The 6,225-nt window shown below is 35.6% G+C and overlaps 1 non-coding gene across 1 annotated transcript; it reads left to right on the plus strand.

Annotated features, from left to right (window-relative positions):
- The first annotated feature begins 5,796 nt into the window (after window positions 1-5,796).
- On the plus strand, window positions 5,797-5,903 carry LOC121208844 (small nucleolar RNA R71). The gene has a single exon (XR_005903968.1). It is a non-coding gene; the product is annotated as a small nucleolar RNA R71 (small nucleolar RNA).
- Window positions 5,904-6,225: the final 322 nt, after the last annotated feature.

Genomic DNA, 6,225 nt, shown 5'->3' on the forward strand with positions numbered 1-6,225 from the left:
TTTCATTATTTGAAAATATCTTCCCTTGTAAAGCTAGAAAAGTTTATTCAAGTTCAACAAAATGAACTTCAGAGACTATTAATGAAAATAGTCCTAACGAGGCTGAAACTGAGATAGAGCCAAGGAGCAGTAAATAAGTAAAGGTAGAACAGTCTTTTGGATCAGATTTTCTAACCTTTATGCTAGAGGCCAAACCTCTAACATATAATGATGCTATACGATCATCCGAAAGCACATCATGGAAATATGTTATTAAAAGTGAAATTGATTCCATAATGCAAAATCACACATGGGAATTAGTAGATCTTCCTCCAAGAATTAAACTACTAAGTTCTAAATGGCTTTTCAAATGGAAAATGAAAGTAGATGGAACAATTGAGAAGTACAAGGCTAGATTGGTTATAAAAGGTTATAGACAAAAGGAAGGCCTTGATTACTTTGATATTTTTTCTCCAATATCTAGAATAACTTCTATAAGGATGATACTTGCAATTTCTGCTTTGCGGGATCTAGAAGTACATCAAATGGATGTTAAAAACAACTTTCCTAAATAGAGAACTTGATGAAGAAATCTATATGGTACAACCTGAGGGTTATGTAGTTATAGGACAAGAACAACTTGAGGGTTATGTAGTTCTAGGACAAGAAAAGAAAGTTTTTAAATTAGTGAAGTCTTTATATGGACTTAAATAAGCACTAAAACAATGACATGAAAAGTTTGATAATGTCATGATGACAAATGGCTTCAAGGTTAACGAGTGTGACAAATGTGTGTATGTCAAAACTACCGATGTTGGATATATGATCCTATGTTTATATGTTGATGACATACTCATTGTTGGAAGTAACAATGGAATGGTAAAATGTACTAAAGACATGTTAAATTCAAGATTTGACATGAAAGATATGGGACTAGCTAATGTAATTTTGGGTATCCAAATTAAAAGGTCATCTGAGGGTCTCATATTAACTTAGTCACATTATGTGGACAAGATTCTTGAGAAATTTAGTTAGGACGATTCTGATATAGCTAGAACTCCAATTGATATGAGCCAACATTTGTCTAAAAATAGAGGTGAAAGCATTAACCAAATGGAATATGTTAGGGTCATAGACAGTCTAATGTACCTTATGAGATGTACTAGACCAGATATTGCTTTCAGTATGAGTAGGTTAAGTAGATTCACAAGCAATCCAGGGGAAAACCACTGGAAAGAAATTGTGAGGATACTGAGATATCTCAAATATACTCGGGATTATGGATTACATTTTTCTAGAGATCTTGTTGTTTTAGAAGGTTTCTCCGATGCCAATTGGATAAATGATATTCAAGATACCAAAGGTACAAGTGGATACGTCTTCACATTGGGAGGAGGAGCTATGTCGTGGAAATCCTTCAGACAAACGATTATAACTAGATCCACAATGGAATATGAGTTTGTAGCTCTAGACAAATTTGGAGAAGAGGTAGAATGACTTTAAATTTCTTAGAGAATATTCTTGACTGGCCAAAACCTGTGTCCACAATATGCATATATTGTGATAACCAAGAAAAAATTGGTAGAGCACAGAATATAATGTATAATGGTAAGTCGAGACATATGCGTCATCGACACAATACCGTTAGATAACTGATCTGAAACAGAGTTATCTCTATTGATTTTGTAAAATCAAAAGATAACATTGCAGATCCGCTAACTAAAGGCTTGAATCGAGATCAGGTTGATAAAACATCAAAAGGAATGGGACTAAAGCCCAGGAAAAACTAAAAGGCGCTATGTGAAGGAAAACCCTACCTAGTTGACTAGAGATCCTAAGATTTAGGTTCCAAGGGAAACCTAATTACATAGACATTGTGAGGTTACTATTGGGGTACTTATCCCAAGTCCGTTCCTATGGTGTAAATAGTGACTAAAAATGGGATAGATTAAGTAATGGTTTTAATGACCATTATGTGTTTTGGTGAATCGAACAACATAAGTCACCTATGTGAGAGTGAAGTGGGGCCGCTTCAAAGAGACTATTGGGGCATAGTTCTCTCAAACTCTTGTACAACCCGAAGATGTTCAAGGCTATATGAACATACTTATGAGAACTAAAACCTTTCTAGGGAGGTAGTTGTGTGAGGTATATCATCGTTTACACAAAAGGCAAAATAGTTCAAGGACATCACGTTTACTGATCAGCTAGTAAAGTAAATATACTTTCGCAAGGAAAGGTTCAAAGGTGGATACCTACCTATCCTATACAACTATTGATCGTAGATTCTATCACTACACCGAATTTATGTTTTTCGATAAAACTATCAATTTTCATTCATGTGGGGGATTGTTGGAAAAATTACTTTTTTGGGAACTTTGAGGCATATTCTCCATAGGTAAAAGTGGAGAGTTGAATCATAAAATTATGGTTTCATATTCTACTCCATGAGACCTTTATAATGGTATATCATATGCTCAAAATGGTTGAGTGATGAATGAGAAATTGATGCTCAAAGTAAGCTACTTGGAAATATTGTTAAGGAAAAGTAGAAGCTTAGATCCCACATTGGTTAAATACCAAGTGTGAGATGTGTTTATTTATATGAATTCTCTTGAAGGGTAATTGAACGACTAAGCTTGTAACTCTGCCTCGTACACAGGAGGGTATAGGTCCAAACCTGACGAGGTTAGGGCATACTCGCATGACTTGGGCGACGCGAAATGTTAGGACCTGTCGAGCCCAAATGGGCCTGCATATATTTTAAGCCCAACACGAATTTATTTTTCCTCAGCAGACATAATCTACTTATATATGGGTAGTATCTGATTTAATTTAATTTTTAAATCAAGTTGATTTTTGGCTCATTAATGGCAGATTTTATGTTTATTTCCAAAAATTTTCCACTATCCTAAATGCCTATAAAAGGTTGTGTATTATAGAGGATTAAACCGACATTTGAATAATTTCTTATACCAAAATTCTGTTCATTTCAAAAACACTTCCTTCTCCTCTCCTCTCCTCTCCTCTCCGTTTTCAAATGTTCCGGTAATAGAAAAAGGCAAGGTTCATTCGTTGATCGTTGTAGAGGTGCTACTACTTTGATCACTGTTGTTGTTGTCTACTGGGAGACATTCAACCAACCTTTCTCCAAGTCCCGTAGGAGCGGCCGAATCTATCTTAAGGAAACTATGTTTCACAGGCCTCAATGTTTCGTAAAATCCTATTCCTCCTTCTGATTTAAACTCTTATTTGATTTTAATTTTAATTGTTTTTCGTATTTGATAAATTAAATATAAATTATTCTATATTTACTTTATATGAGTTTATTTGTATTTAATTTATTTTGTTCGCTAACATGTTTTTTCTAACATGAATTTGTCCAAATTATCTGCTACCTCGAACTCTACTAAAAAACCTTCAAAATGTTCTTGACAATCTCTACCTCTCATCTCTTGTTGCAATTGAAAAGAATACTATCATCTGCAAAAAAGGAGATGGTTCAACCTAGGACCATTTTGGCTCACTCAAATGCCTTTTACCCTTCCCTCCTCGTACGCCTTCAGGAAAAGAGCTAAGAGACCTTGCATGCACAAAAGAAACAAATAAGGTGATAAGGGATCCCTCTCTCTCAGTCTTCTCTAGAGGTGAAGAAATTAGTCAAAGTACCGTTAAAACGAACACAATAAGAAATAGAAGTATCCTATCATAAGATCAATCTATATACTCTTAAAGCCTATGTTATTCAACCCTATCATATGTTTTGCGTCCAATTTCCTAGAATATTAAAATTAGCATGGAAAGACTTTTATTTGAGAAGAGAGTATTATGAGATATTATTTATTTATATATTATGTTATTCTTTAATTGTTAGGGTCAACTGAGCATTAGACTAAATGAAAAAAAAACTCGAACATTAAGCTAAATTTGAAAAAAAAGGAAGGAAGAAACTAAATCATCTTTCATTTTGGTGATTTGCATTTCCCAAAATTTTAGATCTGTGAATACTTGATGACGATTTAATGTTAGAGAATATCAACAGTATTTTTATATTATTTTTGTAAATAATTGATTTGATAAATCATTGAGTCCATCATGGCGTGGTTTTAGTTTATCTTGTGTTCTCCGTTTCTGTGTCCGCCATTCATCTAGTTCCTTGATCTGTAGCCTTTGCTCTTCATAGATGGGTCCTTTGTTGTTACTTAAACATGGCTCATTTATGCTTTTCAAACGTGTTTCCTGCAAAAAAGGTTGCACCGCATGATCAATATTAGTAGCATGATTTATACAACCACACTAGATATTCAATGTGTTACTTGAATTTCGAGCTTGAAGAGTGATTGTTTCATCACCCACACGAAGTGTGAGTTCCCCTGTACCAACATTAATAATAGTTCTAGCAGTTGCTAAAAAGGGTCGTCCTAAAATCAAAGCCACGCCACTATCCTCTTCCATGTCTAGAACAACAAAGTCAATTGGGAATATACATTTATCGATTTTGACAAGTACGTATTCAATGACACCCCTAGGAAATCTGATGGTTTTATCAGCCAATTGAATGCTCATCCTAGTTTGTTTGGGTTTCCCAAGACCTAGTTGCTTGAACATTTTGTAGGGCATGACGTTAATGCTCGCCCCTAAATCAACCAATGTATTATTAACATCTAAGCTACCAATTAAATAAGGAATCGTAAAACTCCCTGGATCTTTCAATTTGTTGGGCAGCTTATTCTATAGAATGGCTGAGCAAACTGCGCTTAACTTCACATACGACGCCTCATCCAACTTCCATTTATTTGCTAAAAACTCTTTTAAAAATTTATCTATGTTTGGCATCTATGAAAGAGCTTCAATAAATGGTAAGTTAATATGTAATTTCTTTAATAATTTAAGGAATTGACCAAATTGTTCGTCCGTGTGGTCTTTCCTTGTCGCTCTGGGGTATGGCACACGAGGTTTGTACTCTTTACTTACCGGTTTTCGCTCACTGTGGTCCACCTCATCCTTACTTTTACTTACCACAATTCCTTGCCTCGCTTCTGGTTCAGGTTCAACTAACCCTTCTTTATTTCGATCGGTAATCGAATTAAGCTGTTCCCTTGGGTTAGATTCAGTGTTACTCGGCAAGCTGCCTTGTGGTCATTCAGAAATCAATTTAGCAAGCTAGCCTATCTGAGTATCGAGCCCTTGGATCGACGCTTGTTGATTCTTAAGTGCGGTTTTGGTATTCTGAAAATGAGTTTCTGACACTGAGATAAATTTTGTTAGCATCTCCTCAAGGTTCGGCTTCTTTTCCTGTTGGTAAGGTGGTTGTTGAAAACTTGGAGGATGTTGTGGCCTTTGATTTCCTTGGCCACCCCACGAAAAGTTGGGATGGTTCCTCCAACCTGTATTATAAGTGTTAATGTATGGGTTATTTTGAGGTCTAGAATTATTGTTACCCATATATTGAACTTGTTCCTCCTCGGTGCTAGGGTTGAAGATTGATATTCTGTGTGTACTCCTCCTCTATTTGAATCGCACCTCATCATTGGATGTACCTGAGTAGAACCATACAAACCGTCAATCTTTTTATTTAAAAGTTCTACCTGGTTAGACAGCATAGTAACCTTGTCGAGGTTAAAAACGCCGACCGCTTTCTTCGGCTTTGTTCTCATGACTTGCCACTGATAATTATTCAGTGACATCTCTTCTATAAATTCATAAGCCTCTTCAGGTGTCTTATTGTTCAAAGTTCCATCGGCGGCTGCGTCGATAAGTTGCCTTGTTGAGGGGTTCACACCGTTGTAAAAAGTCTGAACCTGTAACCATAAAGGTAACCCATGGTGAGGGCACCTTCTCAATAGGTCCTTATATCTCTCCCATGCATCATAAAGAGTTTCTAGATCCATCTAAACAAAAGAAGAGATATCATTTCTCAATTTAGCTGTTTTAGCCGGCAGAAAATATTTAAGTAAAATTTTTTCGGTCATTTGTTCCCAAGTAGTGATTGACCATCATGGAAACGAGTTCAACCACTGTCTAGCCTTATTATTCAATGAAAAGGGAAACAACTGAAAGCGAATGGCATCATCAGAAATTCCATTGATTTTAAAAGTGTTGCAAAGTTCCCAAAAATTCGCTAAATGAGTGTTTGGATCCTTATCCTGCAAACCATCAAACTGAACAAACTATTGTATCATTTGAATCGTGTTAGGTTTTAGTTCAAAATTATTTGCAGCAATAGCAAGCCTAACTATACTCGAT

Source organism: Gossypium hirsutum, chromosome A10 (assembly GCF_007990345.1).
Source record: "Gossypium hirsutum isolate 1008001.06 chromosome A10, Gossypium_hirsutum_v2.1, whole genome shotgun sequence".
In the NCBI taxonomy this organism is placed as follows: Eukaryota; Viridiplantae; Streptophyta; class Magnoliopsida; order Malvales; family Malvaceae; genus Gossypium; species Gossypium hirsutum.